General features: G+C 50.4%; 1 protein-coding gene across 7 annotated transcripts in view; it reads left to right on the top strand.

Moving 5' to 3' along the window:
* BIRC6 (baculoviral IAP repeat containing 6) overlaps window positions 1-20,494 on the top strand; it is a 533,701-nt gene that overhangs the window by 106,325 nt on the left and 406,882 nt on the right. The window lies entirely within an intron of this gene.

Raw genomic sequence — 20,494 nt, 5'->3', positions numbered from 1 at the left:
ACACAGTTTGAACGTGGCACTGAAGACTCTCCAGAGTTTCGGGTGGATTGTCAACTTTGCAAAGTCAAATCTAACCCCGACCCAATCACTAACATATCTTGGCATGGCGTTTCATACTCTCTCAGCGATAGTGAAACTTCCACTGGACAAGCAGTGCTCGCTGCAGACAGGGGTGCAATCTCTCCTTCAGGGCCAGTCGCACACCTTGAGGCGCCTCATGCATTTCCTAGGGAAAATGGTGGCAGCAATGGAAGCAGTCCCTTTCGCGCAGTTTCATCTGCGCCCTCTACAATGGGACATTCTCCGCCAATGGGACGGGAAGTCGACGTCCCTCGACAGGTATGTTTCCCTCTCTCAGACAGCCAAGGATTCTCTCCGGTGGTGGCTTCTTCCCACCTCTTTGTCAAAAGGAAGGTCGTTCCTACCCCCATCCTGGGCGGTAGTCACGACAGATGCGAGCCTATCAGGGTGGGGAGCAGTGTTTCTTCACCACAGGGCTCAGGGTACGTGGACTCGGAAAGAGTCCACCCTTCAGATCAATGTTCTGGAAATCAGAGCAGTCTATCTTGCCCTGCAAGCCTTCCAACAGTGGCTGGAAGGCAAGCAGATCCGAATTCAGTCGGACAATTCCACGGCGGTGGCGTACATCAACCACCAAGGGGGAACACGCAGTCGGCAAGCCTTCCAGGAAGTAAGGCGGATTCTGTCGTGGGTGGAAGACACAGCATCCACCATATCCGCAGTTCACATCCCAGGCGTGGAAAACTGGGAAGCAGATTTTCTCAGTCGCCAGGGCATGGACGCAGGGGAATGGTCCCTTCACCCGGACGTGTTTCAGGAGATCTGTCGCCGCTGGGGGATGCCGGACGTCGACCTGATGGCGTCACGACACAACAACAAGGTCCCGGTTTTCATGGCACGATCTCACGATCACCGAGCTTGGGCGGCAGACGCCTTAGTTCAAGATTGGTCACAGTTCCGGCTACCTTATGTGTTCCCACCTCTGGCACTGTTGCCCAGAGTGCTCCGAAAGATCAGGTCCGACTGCCGCCGCGCCATTCTCGTCGCTCCAGACTGGCCAAGGAGGTCGTGGTACCCGGATCTGTGGCACCTCACGGTAGGCCAACCGTGGGCGCTACCAGACCGTCCAGACTTGCTGTCTCAAGGGCCGTTTTTCCATCTGAATTCTGCGGCCCTGAACCTGACTGTGTGGCCATTGAGTCCTGGATCCTAGGGGCCTCAGGTTTATCTCATGAGGTGGTTGCCACCATGAGACAGGCTAGGAAACCATCCTCCGCCAAGATCTACCACAGGACGTGGAAGATATTCCTATCTTGGTGCTCTGCCCAGGGAGTTTCTCCCTGGCCATTTGCATTGCCTATTTTTCTTTCCTTCCTGCAGTCTGGGTTGGAAAAAGGTTTGTCGCTTAGCTCCCTTAAAGGTCAAGTCTCCGCGCTATCCGTATTTTTTCAGAAACGCCTAGCGCGACTTCCTAAGGTACGCACGTTCCTGCAAGGAGTCTGTCATATCGTCCCTCCTTACAAGCGGCCGTTGGAGCCCTGGGATCTGAACAAGGTTCTAATTGCTCTCCAGAAGCCGCCTTTCGAGCCTATGAAGGAGATTTCCTTTTCTCGGCTTTCACAGAAAGTGGCTTTTCTAGTGGCGGTCACGTCTCTTCGGAGAGTGTCCGAGCTGGCGGCGTTATCTTGCAAATCTCCCTTCCTGGTGTTTCACCAGGACAAGGTAGTAATGCGTCCAATTCCAGAGTTTCTTCCCAAGGTGGTATCTTCCTTTCATCTCAATCAGGATATCACTTTACCGTCTTTGTGTCCGCATCCAGTTAACCAATTCGAAAAGGGTTTGCATTTGTTGGACCTGGTGAGAGCACTCAGGATCTACATTTCCCGCACGGCGCCCCTGCGCCGCTCGGATGCACTCTTTATCCTGGTCGCTGGTCAGCGTAAAGGGTCGCAAGCTTCCAAATCCACCCTTGCGCGGTGGATCAAGGAATCAATTCTTCGCACCTACCGTTCTGCTGGGCTTCCGATTCCATCTGGACTGAAGGCCCATTCTGCCAGAGCCGTGGGTGCGTCCTGGGCATTACGGCATCAGGCTACGGCTCAGCAGGTGTGCCAGGCGGCTACCTGGTCGAGTCTGCACACTTTTACCAAACATTATCAGGTGCATACCTTCGCTTCGGCGGATGCCGGCCTAGGTAGACAAGTCCTTCAGGCGGCGGTGGCCCACCTGTAGGAAAGGTCTGCTTGACAGCCCTATCACGAGGTATTCTTTTACCCACCCAGGGACTGCTTTTGGACGTCCCAATTGTCTGGGTCTCCCAATTAGGAGCGACAAAGAAGAAGGGAATTTTGTTTACTTACCGTAAATTCCTTTTCTTCTAGCTCCAATTGGGAGACCCAGCACCCGCCCTGTTTTTTCTTACGGATTTTGTTTTTCGGGAGCACATGTTGTTCATGTTAATAAGTTCAGTTCTCCGATGTTGTTTATCGGATTGAATTTGTTTTTGAAACAGTTATTGGCTTTCCTCCTTCTTGCTTTTGCACTAAAACTGAGGAACCCGTGATCCCACGGGGGGGTGTATAGCCAGAAGGGGAGGGGCCTTACACTTTTAAGTGTAGTACTTTGTGTGGCCTCCGGAGGCAGTAGCTATACACCCAATTGTCTGGGTCTCCCAATTGGAGCTAGAAGAAAAGGAATTTACGGTAAGTAAACAAAATTCCCTTCTTTACAGTCCGAGCCCGCCCATCACTTGTTGTCACTATTCACTTATCTTTCCCTATTAAGCAAAATTTTTGCGCAACTAAAATCTTGGCAGGTCTTTTCGCTATCATTTATGGGCAGAGCCCACCTCACCAACATAGGCATATTTATGTATCAATTACAAACCCTCCGGCTGCTGCTCAAACATGCCGACATTACTATACTTAAGCCTTTAGCTATTTCTTTTGAAGGAAAAATGTCCTAGAACAAGCTTGCTTAAAATCAGGGCTTTTAAGCATGATAAAGGTATAAATCTTCATAGCACTCGACATTATAGCCTGTGGATTGGATCCACAACATACAGACTTTCTCAGATCTTTAGAATCCACTTTTGCTTCTCCACTTAAGGCCGCTTTACACACTATGATATTGCTAAAGCGATGTCGTTGGGGTCACGGAATTTGTGACGCACATCCGGCCGCTTTAGTGATGTCGTTGTGTGTGACACCTATGAGCGATTTTGAATTGTCGCCAAAAACGTTCAAAATCGCTCATCGGTGACGTGCCCCCCTATTCCCAATTATCGTTGCTGCTGCTTGTACGATGTTGTTCGTTGTAGCTGCGGCAGCACACATCGCTACGTGTGACACCGCAGGAACGAGGAACCTCACCTTACCTGCGTCCCGCCAGCAATGAGGAAGGAAGGAGGTGGGATGTCCGTCCCGCTCATCTCTGCCCCTCCGCTTTGATTGAGCGCCCGCTTAGTGATGTCGCTGTGACGCCGCACGAACCGCCCCCTTAGAAAGGAGGCGGTTCGCCGGTCACAGCGACGTTGCTAGGCAGGGAAGTGGTGTGACTGTTCCTAGCGATATTGTGCGCCACAGGCAGCGATTCAGTAACGATATCGCAGCGTGTAAAGCGAGCATAAGTCTAAAAGCAATCCTCTATTCTCGTTTTGCTGCTTTAGCCCTTGCAATCAAACATTCTGTAATTGTTAGGGATACTGTATCAACTTGAAAAGCAGTCAGGAAAAATAGTCTTACCTTTTTAGAGTTTCAAAGCATGTTCCCTTGTGGTATAACCCCCGAATTTCCTCAGGGTGTGGAGAATGAACTTTCTTCAGCGCTCTATTGGGAGACCCAGACGATTGGGGTATAGCTACTGCCCTCCGGAGGCCACACAAAGCACTACACTAAAAAGTGCAAGGCCCCTCCCCTTCTGGCTATACCCCCCCCGTGGTATCACGGGTTCTCCAGTTTTCAAGCTTTGTGCGAAGGAGGTCAGACATCCACGCATAGCTCCATAGATTTTAGTCAGCAGCAGCTGCTGACTATTTCGGATGGAAGAAAAGAGGGCCCATATAGGGCCCCCAGCATGCTCCCTTCTCACCCGTGGATGGTGTTGTAAGGTTGAGGTACCTATTGCTGGTACAGGGGCTGGAGCCCCACATGCTGTTTTCCTTCCACATCCCCTTGTAGGGCTCTGTGGAAGTGGGATCCTGCCGGCCTCTAAGCTCTGACGCCGGGCTCCATCCACAGACCCAGTTGAACCTGATGGATATGGAGCAGGAGTACAATCAGGGACATGGCCCTGCATCATACAGGTACTCTGTGTCCCCCGGCAGGCACAGACACACTCCGGGCTGGCTGGGTGTTGTAGTGCGCCGGGGACCGTAACGATTGAGTTGGTGTTCCTGCAGTTTACTGGGGGACTTTTGTGTTGTGGGAACGCAGCGCCGACCCCCACTGGACCGGCGGCGCTGCTGTGACTTGTAGTGCGCCGGGGACACGCCGACCGCGCTTTTACGGCGGCGGCGTTTATAAATCCAGTCCCCGGCTTTTGCGGCCTAGCTCCGCTTCGTTCCCGCCCCCACCCTGTCAATCAGGGTAGGGGAGAGACGCTGTTTCGCAGCAGCGACGAGGGCTGGAGCCTGATTTACATGCTCCAGCCCTCTCACTAGGCACAGAGGGAAGCAGGCTTCCCGCTCTTAGCCAGGAACGCCCAGGGCCCGCCCCCCCTCCTCTCCCAGGACGCCGGCAGCCATTACATGCAGTCTGGCTAGAGGAAGGACGCAAGGCTCTGGGAGACCTGGACTAGGGGGCTTTTGGCGACCACACACCCGCTCTTAAGCGGGCGGTAAGCGGCATTTCAGCTGGCCCCTCTAGTGCCTCAGTGTGTATTGGTGTACTGTGTCACCAGATATATATATTTATTTATTTCTTGCACTGTGAGGTCGCTTCCTGGCTGGATACCCCAGTTCGCTCTGAGGAGGCAGCAACATGTCATCCACAAAACGCAAGGCTGCCAAGGCTAGGGCTGTGTACACTGCGTGTGCTGCATGTGGGGCTGCTCTACCAGCAGGTTCCAAAGACCCCCATTGTGTGCAATGCTCAGATCCGGTGCTGCTTCGCCAGCCGGAGTCCGGAGGGGTAGTGACCCAGGCTGAGACGCTTGTAAGTCCTGCCCCGGTGTCAGGGACAGACTTTGCAGTTTTTGCTGATGGAATGTCTGTGACTATGGCAAAAATCCTTGAAACTTTGCAATCCATGACTGGGGCTCAGTCTATGGACACGGCGAGGTCTCTGTCCGCTAATCCCCCTCAGTTGGAATTAATCCAGACTGCAAGGGGGTCCCCGGCTTCCCAGGCTGAGTATTATGACTCAGATGATAGCCCCAGCCACCCTAAGCGAGCTCGCTGGGAAAGACCCTCAACGTCATCACACTGCTCAGGGTCTCAGCGCAATCAGTCGCCCTGTGATGCGTCTGAAGAGAGTGATCAGGAGTCTTATCCTGGAACCCCTCTCAATCTGGATACCCCGGATGGGGACGCCATGGTAAACGAGCTTATCTCAGCCATCAATAGACTGTTGGATATTTCTCCCCCAGCTCCTTCTGCAGAGGAGGCAGCTGCAGAGCAGGAGAAGTTTCGTTTCCTCTATCCCAAGCGTAAATTGAGTGCTTTCTTGGATCACTCTGACTTCAGAGAGTCAATCCAGAAACACGACGCTCATCCAGAAAGGCGTTTCTCTAAACGTTCTAAGGATACACGTTTTCCTTTCCCCCCTGATGTGGTCAAGCGCTGGACCCAGTGTCCAAAAGTAGACCCCCCGATTTCCAAACTTGCAGCTAGATCCATAGTTGCAGTGGAGGATGGCGCTTCACTTAAGGATGCCAATGACAGACAGATGGACCTTTGGTTAAAATCTGTCTATGAAGCTATCGGCGCGTCGTTTGCTCCAGCATTCGCAGCCGTATGGGCACTCCAAGCTATTTCAGCTGGTTTAGCAAAAGTGGATGCTGTCATACATCCAGCGGTGCCGCAAGTGGCGTCCCTTACCTCGCAGATGTCTGCGTTTGCGTCTTACGCTATCAATGCGGTCCTAGAATCTACCAGCCGCACCTCAATGGCGTCCGCCAATTCGGTAGTTTTGCGCAGAGCCTTGTGGTTAAAGGACTGGAAAGCAGATGCTGGTTCCAAAAAATGTTTAACCAGCTTGCCTTTATCTAGAGATAGACTGTTTGGCGAGCCATTGGCTGACATCATTAAACAGTCCAAGGGTAAAGACTCTTCCTTACCCCAGCCCAGATCAAGCAAACCTCAGCAGAAAAAATGGCAGCAGAGGTTTCAGTCCTTTCGAGGTTCGGGCAAGACACAATTCTCCTCGTCCAAAGGGACTCAGAGGACGCAAAGAGTCTCAGATTCCTGGCGGGCTCACGCACGCCCCAAGAAAGCAAATGGAGGAACCGCTTCCAAAGCGGCTATCTCATGACTTCCAGCCCCCCCCCTCCGCATCTCCGGTCGGGGGCAGGCTCTCCCGCTTTTCCGACATTTGGATGTCACAGGTCAAAGACCGGTGGGTGACAAACATTTTGTCTCGCGGGTACAGAATCGAGTTCAGTTCTCGTCCTCCAGCTCGGTTCTTCAGAACCTCCCCACATCCAGACCGAGCAGATGCCCTGCTGCAGGCGGTGGACTCCCTAAGAGCGGAAGGAGTAGTGGTTCCTGTACCGCCTCAGGAACAAGGGCGAGGGTTTTACTCCAATCTCTTTGTGGTTCCAAAAAAGGACGGCTCGTTCCGTCCTGTTCTGGATCTAAAGCTGCTCAACAAACATGTGCACGCCAGACGGTTCCGGATGGAAACCCTCCGCTCTGTCGTTGCCTCAATGTCTCAAGGAGACTTCCTTGCCTCAATAGACATCAAAGATGCTAATCTCCACGTGCCAATTGCTACAGAACATCAACGTTTTCTACGTTTTGTGATAGGAAACGACCATCTTCAGTTCGTAGCTCTGCCATTCGGTCTGGCGACAGCCCCCCGGGTCTTCACCAAGGTCATGGCGGCGGTGGTAGCAGTCTTGCACTCTCAGGGACACTCGGTGATCCCTTACCTAGACGATCTACTTGTCAAGGCACCCTCTCAAGAGGCATGCCAACTCAGTCTACATGCTACGCTGGAGACTCTACAGACGTTCGGATGGATCATCAACTTTCCAAAGTCGAATCTGTCACCGTCACAGTCGCTAACGTATCTTGGCATGGAGTTTCATACTCGAGCAGCGAGAGTGAAGCTTCCGCTGAACAAGCAGCGGTCCCTACAGACAGGGGTGCAATCCCTCCTTCAAGGCCAGTCGCACCCCTTACGGCGCCTCATGCACTTCCTCGGGAAGATGGTGGCAGCCATGGAAGCAGTTCCCTTTGCGCAGTTTCATCTGCGCCCACTTCAATGGGACATTCTCCGCCAATGGGACGGGAAGTCAACGTCCCTGGACAGGAAAGTCTCTCTTTCCCAGACGGCCAAGGACTCTCTACAATGGTGGCTCCTTCCCACCTCATTGTCTCAGGGAAGATCCTTCCTGCCCCCATCCTGGGCAGTGGTCACGACAGATGCGAGTCTGTCAGGGTGGGGAGCAGTGTTTCTCCACCACAGGGCCCAGGGGACGTGGACTCCGCAGGAGTCCACCCTTCAGATCAATGTTCTGGAAATCAGGGCAGTGTATCTTGCCCTACTGGCCTTCCAACAGTGGCTGGAAGGAAAGCAGATCCGAATCCAGTCGGACAACTCCACAGCGGTGGCATACATCAACCACCAAGGAGGGACGCGCAGTCGGCAAGCATTCCAAGAAGTCCGGCGCATTCTAATGTGGGTGGAGGACACAGCATCCACCATATCCGCGGTTCACATCCCAGGCGTAGAAAATTGGGAAGCAGACTTCCTCAGTCGCCAGGGCATGGACGCAGGGGAGTGGTCCCTTCACCCGGACGTGTTTCAGGAAATCTGTCGCCGATGGGGAGTGCCGGACGTCGACCTAATGGCGTCCCGGCACAACAACAAGGTCCCGGCATTCATGGCGAAGTCGCGCGATCAAAGAGCTCTGGCGGCAGACGCATTAGTTCAAGATTGGTCGCAGTTCCGGCTCCCATACGTCTTCCCACCTCTGGCACTCTTGCCCAGAGTGTTACGCAAGATCAGATCCGATTGCAGCCGCGTCATACTCGTCGCCCCAGACTGGCCGAGGAGATCGTGGTATCCGGATCTGTGGCATCTCACGGTCGGTCGACCGTGGTCACTGCCAGACCGACCAGACTTACTGTCCTAAGGGCCGTTTTTCCATCAGAATTCTGCGGCCCTGAACCTGACTGTGTGGCCATTGAGTCCTGGATCCTAGCGTCCGCAGGATTATCTCAAGGAGTCGTAGCCACAATGAGACAAGCTAGGAAGTCAACGTCTGCTAAGATCTACCACAGAACGTGGAAGATTTTCTTATCCTGGTGCTCTGCACAGAGAGTATCCCCTTGGCCATTTGCATTGCCCACCTTTCTTTCCTTCCTGCAATTGGGGTTGGAAAAGGGCTTGTCGCTCAGCTCCCTTAAAGGGCAAGTCTCGGCACTATCTGTGTTTTTTCAGAAGCGTCTAGCACGTCTTCCTAAGGTGCGCACGTTCCTACAGGGGGTCTGTCATATTGTGCCCCCGTACAAGCGGCCGTTAGATCCATGGGATCTGAACAGAGTACTAGTTGCTCTGCAAAAGCCGCCCTTCGAGCCTCTAAAGGACGTTTCCTTTTCTCGCCTGTCACAGAAAGTGGCGTTTCTTGTTGCGATCACATCGCTTAGGCGAGTGTCTGAGCTGGCAGCTGTCATCCAAGGCTCCCTTCCTGGTGTTCCACCAGGACAAGGTAGTGCTGCGCCCCGTTCCGGAGTTTCTCCCTAAGGTCGTATCCTCGTTTCATCTTAATCAGGATATATCCTTGCCTTCCTTTTGTCCTCAGCCGGTTCACCGGTATGAGAAAGACTTACGTTTGCTAGATCTGGTGAGAGCACTCAGAATCTATATTTCTCGCACGGCGCCTATCCGCCGTTCAGATGCACTTTTTGTCCTTGTCGCTGGCCAGCGCAAGGGGTCGCAGGCTTCTAAAGCCACCCTGGCTCGATGGATCAAAGAACCAATTCTGGAAGCCTACCGTTCTGCTGGGCTTCCGGTTCCTTCAGGGCTGAAAGCCCACTCAACCAGAGCTGTGGGTGCGTCCTGGGCTTTGCGACACCAGGCTTCGGCTCAACAGGTGTGCCAGGCAGCTACCTGGTCGAGTCTGCACACTTTCACCAAACATTATCAGGTGCATACCTATGCTTCGGCGGATGCCAGCTTAGGTAGAAGAGTCCTGCAGGCGGCAGTGACATCCCCGTAGGGGAGGGCTGTTTTGCAGCTCTAACATGAGGTATCTCTTTACCCACCCAGGGACAGCTTTTGGACGTCCCAATCGTCTGGGTCTCCCAATAGAGCGCTGAAGAAGAAGGGAATTTTGTTACTTACCGTAAATTCCTTTTCTTCTAGCTCTTATTGGGAGACCCAGCACCCGCCCTGTTGTCCTTCGGGATTTTTTTGTTGTTTGCGGGTACACATGTTGTTCATGTTGAACGGTTTTTCAGTTCTCCGACGTTATTCGGAGTTAATTTGTTTAAACCAGTTATTGGCTTCCTCCTTCTTGCTTTGGCACTAAAACTGGAGAACCCGTGATACCACGGGGGGGTATAGCCAGAAGGGGAGGGGCCTTGCACTTTTTAGTGTAGTGCTTTGTGTGGCCTCCGGAGGGCAGTAGCTATACCCCAATCGTCTGGGTCTCCCAATAAGAGCTAGAAGAAAAGGAATTTACGGTAAGTAACAAAATTCCCTTCTTACACCACGTGGTGTAGGGCACGTAAAGTTGAAATCAGAAGTTTACACACTCTCTAAAAAGACACATATGCATGTTTTTCTCACTATCTAACATGAAATCCTAAACCTTTCCTGATTTAGGTCAATTAGAATTACCAAAATGATTAATATTTGCCAATGCCAGAATGATGAGCGAGAGAATTTTTTAAGGCATCTTTATTACTTTCTGCGAAGTCAAACGTTTACATACACTAAAAGGTACTATGCCTTTAGCCCCTTTCAAGACCAATGACGTACTAGTGCGTCATTGGTTGTGTCCCTGCAGTTATCACTGGTTCTGGCACGAGCCTGTGATAATCCCTGCACATGTCTGCTTATCTGACCAGCAGACGTGTGGCTAACAGGCGCAGGTGAATCGGAGATCCACCCGCACCTGTTAACCACCTAGATTATTCTATCAAATACTGACAGCACAATTTAAAATGGCTGCGTCGGGGATAGTTCTGTTCCCCGCTGCTATCAGCGGCCCTGTGACGTGAGCACGGTTTACCAAAGTGTTGCCAGATATCGCAGGGTCAGCTGATGACCCCTGACGCTACCATGATGAACTTCCTGTGAGAGCTGACAGATCGCCGACACACACAGGAAACAGCTTTTCTGCTGATGAGAGCGATGCTGCTCTGATCAGCAGAAATGAACAATTGATCGGACTGTGCAGTGAAGTCCCCTAGCGGCACTAGTAAAATAAATAATGTAAAAAAAAGTTTTTAAAAAAGTGAAAAAAATAATTAAAAAAAATCCCCCTAAGTCCAAATCACCCCTTATTCGCCCCATTGAAAATAAGTTGTTTTTTTAATTTGCACCATAAATTTTTTTTAAAAATGCAGTAACAGGCGATGAAAACGTAGCAGCTGCACAAAAATGGTACCATTTAAAAGCAAGACAAAAAATAAGCAGTAAGTGAGCCCCAGATCCTGAAAACGGAGAATGCTACGGGTCTGAGGTCATGACGACAAAAGCACTACTATTTTTTTTGGGCAAATGTTATAGGAATTTTAATCTTTTATTACAATGTCTGTATTCATTTGTAGTCATGTTATAGGAATTTTAGTCTCAATAATAGCTGAATATTTTTAATTCTCTGTACTCATCGTTTGTGTGTCTGAGATATGAAGAGATGAGTAAGCTATCCTCCCACAGACGTTGTGCTTCTCCCGCTTGAACAATATTGCGGAGAGACAAAGGATTTATTAAGAGACCTGTTTCAAGGTTAAGCAGCTGTTTCCTTTGAATGTATGTCTATAAAAACACAGGTCTAATCCTAGACACACTCTTGTATTTTGTTGGTGAAAGGTGCGTTTGAGTTTCTCATATTTGAGAATAAACTTTTCAACGAGAATAGATGTATTCGGCTTCATCCTGAGGAAGGCGGCAGATCGCCCCCGAAACGCGTAGTGTGATTATATGGAGTTTTAAACATAATATAAAGAATTTTTTAACTTTTACTTTTGATCTGGCTTTACTCCTGATTGACAGTGTGAAGCCCTGTTTTTTACTGTTTCTTCCTGTGTATCTATTTGCTCCCACTGCGGTGAGGGGCAGGCGGTCCTGCAGCAGCGGGGAGGTTTATCCTGATTACAGGGTGGGAGCAGCTGTTCAAGTAGTCTGTGTAGTGTGCTCTCACTGTGGAGCTGATTGTAAACTACTCATTGAATATTAGGCCACCTTCGCCCCACTCTGGATTAACATTGGTGTTACCTCGCTGTCTACCTCGTGCTGGGGATCGGAGGATGGAGCAATCCTTCATATGATTTCTGCAGGATCGCGGGTCTGAGGTTGGAGGTCAGGAACATCATGGAACAGAGGTGGATAGTGGATTTTACCAGCAGATTCCTGGTGGGGTATATATATTGCCAGGCTTTAATCCAATGTTGTGCCTGTCCAGCACCATGTGGAAGGGTGAGTGGGTATTTTACCTGATTATTTGCTTTCAGCTAAAAGTTTTCACACACGGGACGCTTTTCGTCGTCTTTTCGTCGTCAGTATACGTTTGGTATGTACGAACTTGTACCGGATGTGCGGTATCGCCCCGACACATCAGTTTTACCATATAGTGAACGTGGTAAATAAGACCCCAAAAACTATTGTGCAATAGCACTTTTTTTTTTGCAGTTTCACTGCACTTGGAATCTTTTTTGCCCGTTTTCCAGTACACTTATGGTAAAACTAATGATTTATTTAAAAAGTACAATTCGTCCCACAAAAAATAAGTCCTCATATGGCAATATTGACGGAAAAATAAAAAAATTAGGGCTCTTGGAAGAAGGGGAGGAGAAAATAAAAAACGGAAAATTGCCTGGGGTGAAGGGGTTAAGCAATGTTGGACAGCGCACACCTGAAACCCACTGCTTCTTTGTGTAGCATCATGGGAAAGTCAAAAGAAATCGGCCAAGATCTCAGGAAGAGAATTGAAATGAAACCACAAGGACATGGCAGTCACAGAGACTAAAAGTAAGAGAGGAAAAAGGGGAAAAAGTTAGAAATGAAACGGCTGAAGTCAAGAAAGCTGCCCTGCTGCTGCTGCTGACTTGTGTAAAACAATAAAATTAATGCCCCATAATACTGCATGGTGTCGTGCAACTCCTTACATACAATATGACCTTGCAGACAAAAATAGATACTACCATCGGAAAACACAGAATTTAAAGTGTCGCGTGATATAAAACATCACTATTTTATAAAGAGCATTCAAAATTGTACCCACTAACATAACTATATGTAGCTCCTCTACACTTGATAATCACACTATTGAAAATGTGAAATAACCCCTTCACCTCCGGGCAACTTTGTTTTTCACTTTAGTTTTTTCCTCCCCTTCTTCCAAGAGCCATAACTTTTTTTTCTCCATGCCATATGAAGGCTTGTTTTTTGCAGTACGAGTTGTACTTTTTAATGCCTTCGTTCATTTCCCCATATTGTAGTGGAAAATGAAAATTTCCAAGTGCGGTGCAATTGCAAGAAAAGGGCAAGTGCACATTTGTGTTTTTTTTTTTTTTTTTTTATTTACCATGTTCACTAAAGGGAACCAAACATCAGGATTTTCGTGTATAAGCTGCAGGCAGTGCAGTACTGGCACTATCATGCACAGTCTGTACATACCATCAGGGGGCAGCTCGGGTGTTTAGGCAGTGAAATACAACTTTATAAAGTTTGAAATTTCGTGCACTTTTTGATTGACGTGTGCACCTCTGCAGATAATGTCCGGGCGGGTTATGCACGTGTTCCCCGCCCCCCCGCGCCGCCTGTTCCTCCCTCCCTCCCTCTGGCTGTATGTAAATATCTAATCTTCAGAAACATGGCGCCGGAGTGGGCCTCTGCGCGTAGCGCTTATCTCCGACGCCATGTTTCTGAAGCCCCCGCATTACACAACTTGGTGTCTGAGAGGGCGGCGCCACAGCGATGTCACACCGGCTGGTGTGTTGGCCCGGTGTCCTGGGGCGGCACGATACAGGAGCAGCAGGTAATCGCGTCCTCCGGTCAGCTGTTCTGTCCTGTTCTAATCGCGCGCTCCCGCGGTCACAACGGGCTGTGAAGAAACGAGGGCGCATACGCCGCCCTCTCAGACACCAAGTTGTGTAATGCGGGGGCTTCAGAAACATGGCGCCGGAGATAAGCGCTATGCGCAGAGGCCCACTCCGGCGCCATGCTTCTGAAGATTAGATATTTACATACAGCCAGAGGGAGGGAGGAACAGGCGGCGCGGGGGGGGGCGGGGAACACGTGCATAACCCGCCCGGACATCAGGAGAGAGGGAGGAACAGGCTGGTGGGGGGGCGGGGAACTCCTGCATAACGCGCCCGGACATTATCTGCAGAGGTGCACACGTCAATCAAAAAGTGCACGAAATTTCAAACTTTATAAAGTTGTATTTCACTGCCTAAACACCCGAGCTGCCCCCTGATGGTATGTACACAATGTGCATGATAGTGCCAGTACTGCACTGGCTGCAGCTTATACACGAAAATCCTGATGTTTGGTTCCCTTTAATAAAACTGACTTATCAGTATGATTCCCCAGGTCAGTACAAGTTCCACGACACCAAGCATGTATAGTCTTACTTTTATCCAGGTGTTGTGAAAGAAAAATTGCACTTTTGGTGCATTTTTCCGAAACCTCTAGCATTTTAATTTTTCAGGATCTGGGGCTCAGTGACTGCTTATATTTTTGCATGTTGAGCTGACTGTTTTATTTATACCATTTTTGCAGACGAGATTTTTTTTTTTTTTTTTTTTAAATCGCCTGTTATTGCATTTTCATGCAGTGTTGCGGTGACAAAAGAAAAGAAAGTAATTCTGGCAGTTTGTTTTTCTCGCTACACCATGTACCAATCAGATTCATTTTTTTTTATATTTTGGTCAGCCATTTCTGAACCAACTGTTTTTTTTTTTTTATTTTCAGTGGGGCAAAAGGGGGGGGGTGTGAGTTAGTTTTTATTTCTCATATCTTTAAAAACATGTTCCTTTCTCGCCTTTTCATTGGGGGACACAGACAGTGGGTTATATGGTGTCTCCAGGGGAGGCATGACACTAGGTTTGAAAAAAGTGTTAGCTCCTCCTCCCACAGCATATCACCCCAGCTAGGCGGGAACTATCTCAGTTTTTTTTCCTAGTGTCAGCAGGGAGGCTGACATGTCTGGACTGAGCTCCACCAGAGGTGCCTCAGGCCAGCTTATTTTTACTTTTTATTTTGTTTTTCTTTCTTATTCATTCTATTTTTGATAGGGGCAATACCAGGGTGCCTTGCCACCCCCGTTCCCCCCCCCCGTGTACGGGCAGAGGAAACCTGGCGTGCACAAGCCGTCAGTCTTCCCTCGCGCCCAAGTGGTCGGGTCTGCGTACCCCTCCAGGCTCCCTGGAAGCACCTCACAAAGGTAGCTCCAGAGGGCAAAGCAGAGCCGAGAACCTGCTTTAGCCATGAGCCGAAGATGCGTCCCCGAGATCCCCGCATCCCAGGACCGACGCGTCTTCAGACGGAGCCAGGAGCAGGTAGGGAGACGACGAGTCAGTCCCCTGCATCCAAACTGCCGCCTGGAAAGGCGCTGGTGGGGCGATGCAGGCCGTGATCCCGGGGAAGCATCATTAATTTAGCTCCCGGCGTCTGCCTGCATTCTAGCAACGCCCCCTCCACTGCTCTTGAAGCTGCTCCCTCAAGTGGGCCGTCTCTCCCCTCCATGCTGCCAGAGAACACTGGACGCCATTACATGTGGGGAGCAGATACGGGTGAGATCGCCTCCTTGGCTCTGCGATTCTGCAGCACTATATACCGCCCTGCTCAGTGGTATATCGCTGTCTTTCTAGCGGTGTGTGTCTGCTGGCTGGCGGTGTATATCAGCTTTTAGCAGTATATACTAACTCTGCCTGTAGGTATATACCGACTGTTTGACAGGGTATGCTACTTTACTCGGTATATACCGGCTCTGCATAGCAGTCATTTATAATACTGCTAGCAGCTCCTCACCCACAGCAGTCCCTTTATAATACTGCTAGAGGCTCACTGTACTTATTGTGGAACTGTTGCTGACATGCGTAACCGCAAGGGTGATAAAGCTTCCCAGGCATCCTCTATGGACCTGTACTATGCTTGAACCACCTGTGGACGCTCGTTTTTGTAATGGCCGAAGCTATCCACTATGCCGGGGCTGCGATGCCCCTACTACCGTGTCACAACAGCCTCTGCTGCCGGACCAGGAGGTTGTGCAGTCTGTGGATTTGGCTGCGGCCACTATCCAGGCAGTACCCCAGTCTGATGACGTTATTCCTGCCTGGGCTCTTCTAATGTCTGAGGTTAGATGACCTGGCCGCTCAGATATCCCAGCCTTCCACAGGCTCTCACAGCCTCCCCCCGGCTCAGCTCCCCCAGGGGAGCCCGCCTTCGTCTGGTGTCTCGTTCCCAGTACGTAAAAAGGCTGTCTCCAAAAGGCGCCATTGCGACCGTTGAGTCTCGTCCGACTCGGACGATGATCAGTCTGACTCAGGCTCCGAGACCTTTAGTAGTCACGATTCCCAAGACTCTAACTCTGATTCAGATGTCCCTTCTGAGTCTAGACATATTGAAGACACATTAATTTCGGCTGTCAATCACTCTGTCGACTTCTGATCAGCCTTCGGACCCGACTTCTCAGTCGGCAATCAAGCGGGCCAAGAAGCCTCCTAAGTAGTGATGAGTGAGTACTAAAAAGCTCGGGTGCTCGAAGCTCGGGCCGAGCCTCACAAGATACTCGTGTACTCGGCCCGAGCAACAAGCCCAATGTTATCCTATGGGAGACCCGAGTATTTTTGTGAAATGACCCCCCGGCAGCATGTAGAAACCCTAAAAATGTCACAAAAGTCTCAGAAGAGTGCTCAAATGACATGGCAACAGCATGGGGAAGACCCCTTGAAGCATTTATCACTCAAAAGTCACAGCTGTGAACAATTTTGTCCGCGTTTTACGCCATTTTTACGGACTCACCAGAAAACCTTCCAAAATGACACCAAAATGAATTTTCATGGCGGAAATGTTAAGGGCACATACCCAATAGTGGGATAGAGCTGGTGTATGTTACTTTTTGAGATTAATACATGAAAGATTTTACGTAAAACATTGTGTGGCACTCCGATGTCCAAAACGCACGTTTTGTGCTTTTTACTAACGATGTCGGTCATTTTTTTTTTTTCATTCTATCTCCCGTCGGTCGGTCTCGCTCTGTCTGTCTCTCTCTGTCTTGTCTGTCCCCCTCTGACAGTCTGTCGGTCATTCTCCCCCCTCTCTCTTACTTACCGTTCCCCGATCTCCGTCGCGGCGCTGCACGGCTGTTCACACTGTTCCGGCGGCTTTTCCTCTTTTGAAAAAGCCGGCCGCTCGTTAATCAATCTCGTATTCCCTGCTTTCCTGCTTTTCGGCGCCTATGATTGGTTGCAGTGAGACACGCCCCCGCGCTGAGTGACAGGTGTCACACTGCACCCAATCACAGCAGTCGGTGGGCGTGTGTATACTGTGCAGTAAAATAAATAAATAAATAATTAAAAAAACCGGCGTGCGGTCCCCCCCAATTTTAATACCAGCCAGATAGAGCCATACAGCTGAAGGCTGGTATTCTCAGGATGGGGAGCCCCACGTTATGGGGAGCCCCCCACCCTAACAAGATCAGTCAGCAGCTGCCCAGAATTGCCGCATACATTATATGCGACAGTTCTGGGACTGTACCCGGCTCTTCCCGATTTACCCTAGTGCGTTGGCAAATCGGGGTAATAAGGAGTTAATGGCAGCCCATAGCTGCCACTAAATCCTAGATTAATCATGTCAGGCGTCTCCCTAAGATTCCTTCCATGATTAATCTGTAAATTACAGTTAAAAAACACACACACCCGAAAAATCCTTTATTAGAAATAAAAAAACACTAACAAAGTCCCTCATCACCAATTTATTAACCCCGACAAACCCTCCATGTCCGGCGTACTCCACAGTCCTCCAGCGTCGCATCCAGCTCTGCTGCATGCAGGTGACAGGAGCTGCAGAATACACCGCCGCTCCGGTCACCTCCACGCAGCTAATGAGATGAGTAGCGCGATCAGCTGAGCTGTCACTGAGGTTACCTGGATCCAGCGGTGGATGCAGCGGTGGCCGCGGGTAACCTCAGTGACAGCTCAGCTGATCGCGCTACTCACCGCCGCTCCAGTCAGCTCCATGCACCAACTGAGGTGAGTATAGCGATCAGCTGCTGTCACTGAGGTTAATCGCGGCCACCGCTGGATCCAGCGGTGGCCGGGAGTTACCTGACTGACAGCAGCTGATCGCGCTATTCCCTTCATTAGCTGCGTGGAGGTGACCGGAGCGGCGGTGTATTCTGCAGCTCCTGTCACCTCCATGCAGCAGAGCTGGACACGACGCTGGAGGACTGTGGAGTACGCCGGACATGGAGGGTTTGTCGGGGTTAATAAATTGGTAATGAGGGACTTTGTTAGTGTTTTTTATTTCTAATAAATGATTTTTCGGGTGTGTGTGTGTTTTTTAACTGTAATTTACAGATTAATCATGGAAGGAATCTCGGGGAGACGCCTGACATGATTAATCTAGGATTTAGTGGCAGCTATGGGCTGCCATTAACTCCTTATTACCCCGATTTGCCAACGCACTAGGGTAAATCGGGAAGAGCCGGGTACAGTCCCAGAACTGTCGCATATAATGTATGCGGCAATTCTGGCCAGCTGCTGACTGATATTGTTAGGGTGGGGGGCTCCCCATAACGTGGGGCTCCCCATCCTGAGAATACCAGCCTTCAGCTGTATGGCTTTATCTGGCTGGTATTAAAATTGGGGGGACCGCATGCCGTTTTTTTTAATTATTTATTTATTTATTTTACTGCACAGTATAGACACGCCCACCGGCTGCTGTGATTGGGTGCAGTGTGACACCTGTCACTCAGCGTGGGGGCGTGTCTCACTGCAACCAATCATAGGCGCCTGTGGGCGTGGAAAGCAGGGAATATGAGATGGCTGTGTACAGAGCACAGCGCGCCGGCTGGTATAAAGGCTCGGTCACGCTGTGCGGGCCGGCCAATCACTGCAATTCCACAACTAACAGGGCTGTGGCATTGCAGTGGTCTGCCAGCCAATCCCTGCATGAGGGCTGGCTCTCAAAAGAGCGCCAACATGCAGGGATGACGACCACGAGTAAAGCACGAGTATTGCAAAATTACTCGGTACCCGCCGAGTAGCCCGAGTACAGTGATACTCGTGCGAGTACCGAGTAGTTACAAGCATGCTCGCTCATCACTACTCCTAAGTCCTTTGCCCAGGATCCGATTTTTCATCAAATCATATCTAAAACGGTGGGATCACCCTGATAGGAGGTTTAATAAAAAAATCCTCCCCTTCATTCGCTTATCCCTTTCCATCGGAACTGGTTAAGCTCTGGTCAGTACCCCCCCGTTGTGGATCCGCCAGTATCCAGACTGGCTAAACACAAGTTATGTCTCTCAGACACCGCGTCTCTCAAGGACTTGTCTGACCGCGGAATTGATGCTGCGGTCAAATCTATTTTCCAGGCTTCCAGCTCCTCTCTGTGCCCCCTGTTTGCCTTGACATGGGTGGCGAGAGCTATGAGTGTGTGGAGTAGGAACTTGCACAAGTTGCTTTGCTCTTGCAATATTCCTTCAAAGGCTCTTGAGATCCTTGATTTGTTCTCTCTAGCCTCTAATTACTTGCTTCAAGGCTCCTTAGATGCAGATAGTTTGTCAGCCCTAACGGCAGCCAACGCTGTTTTTGCCCGCAGAGTCCTGTGGCTAAAGATATGGAACGCGGACAGTGTCTCCAAGAAGTCCCTGTCCACACTCCCCTTCCAGGGTCTTGGTCTGTTTGGAGAATCCCTGGACAAGCTTATATCTGAGACGACGGGTGGTAAAAGTACCATTCTACCACAAAAGTGGCCTGTATCCAAAAATTTTAAAAAGTCTAATTGGCGCAGGCAGTCCTTTCGGCCTGCCCCCCAAAAACCATCACAGCGGTCGTCGCAACACTCAGATCGGGGATCCGGTCCCTCAAGGGACTCTTCCTGGCGTTCCCACTCCAGGCAATCTAAACCCAAGGGACCTCGCCCCGCGAAGGCCCCCTCAGCATGATGCCGGGTACCCCTCAGAGCCGACTCCTGTTGGAGGGCGGCTTCTGCTTTTTCGGGATATCTGGCTAGACCATACTCACGATGCTTGGGTTCGAGAAATCGTCACTTCAGGTTACAAGATCGATTTCCATTCCCTACCGGCCAACAGGTTTCTGCGTTTCCGGCTTCCAAAGTCCACAACGCAAAGCCAGGCCTTATTTCAGGCCATAGCCTCTTTACAGAAAGTAAACGTTATCATTAGAAGTGCCCCTGGAACAGCGCGGCAAAGGTTTCTATTCAAACCTCTTTGTCGTCCCCAAAAAAGATGGCTCTGTCCGTCCTATCCTGGACTTCAAAAGGCTAAACAGGTCCATACGGATTCGGACCTTCCGAATGTAATCATTGCGAGCTGTACTAGCTGCTATGGAACCGGGAGAATTCCTAGCTTCCATAGACATTCAAGATGCTTATTTACACATTCCCATATGTGTATCGCATCAACGGGTCCTTCGTTTTGCCGTAGGACACCATCATTTCCAATTCAGGGCCCTTCCCTTTGGACTGGCTACTGCGCCTCAGGTCTTCACAAAGGTCATGGCGGCCGTCATGTTCATTTTGCACCCCAGAGGCGTTCTGGTCGTTCCCTATTTGGACGACCTACTTGTCAAGGGGAGCTCTCCTCAAGTTTGCTCAGAAAGCGTGCAAATTTGCCCAGACACGCTCTCAAGGCTAGGGTGGCTTCTCAACTTCAGCAAGTCATCCCTCATTCCTCATCAGCGCATCACCTTTTTAGATATACTGATAGACACGGTTCAGGCCCGGGGTTTTTCTTCCAGAAGACAAGAGGTCTTCCCTGATCCGGGCCGCCCAATTTCTCCGCTCCTGCCGTTACCCATCCCTCCGGAGTGGGATGAGAGTGTTAGGCAAGATGGTAGCAGTCATGGAAGCCGTGTCGTTTGCCCGATTCCATTTGCTCCCTCTGCAAT

This window comes from Anomaloglossus baeobatrachus, chromosome 3 (genome assembly GCF_048569485.1).
Source record: "Anomaloglossus baeobatrachus isolate aAnoBae1 chromosome 3, aAnoBae1.hap1, whole genome shotgun sequence".
Lineage (NCBI taxonomy): Eukaryota > Metazoa > Chordata > Amphibia > Anura > Aromobatidae > Anomaloglossus > Anomaloglossus baeobatrachus.
The sequence above is the reverse complement of the archived record's forward strand: the minus strand, read 5'-3'. Positions and strand labels throughout refer to the sequence as shown.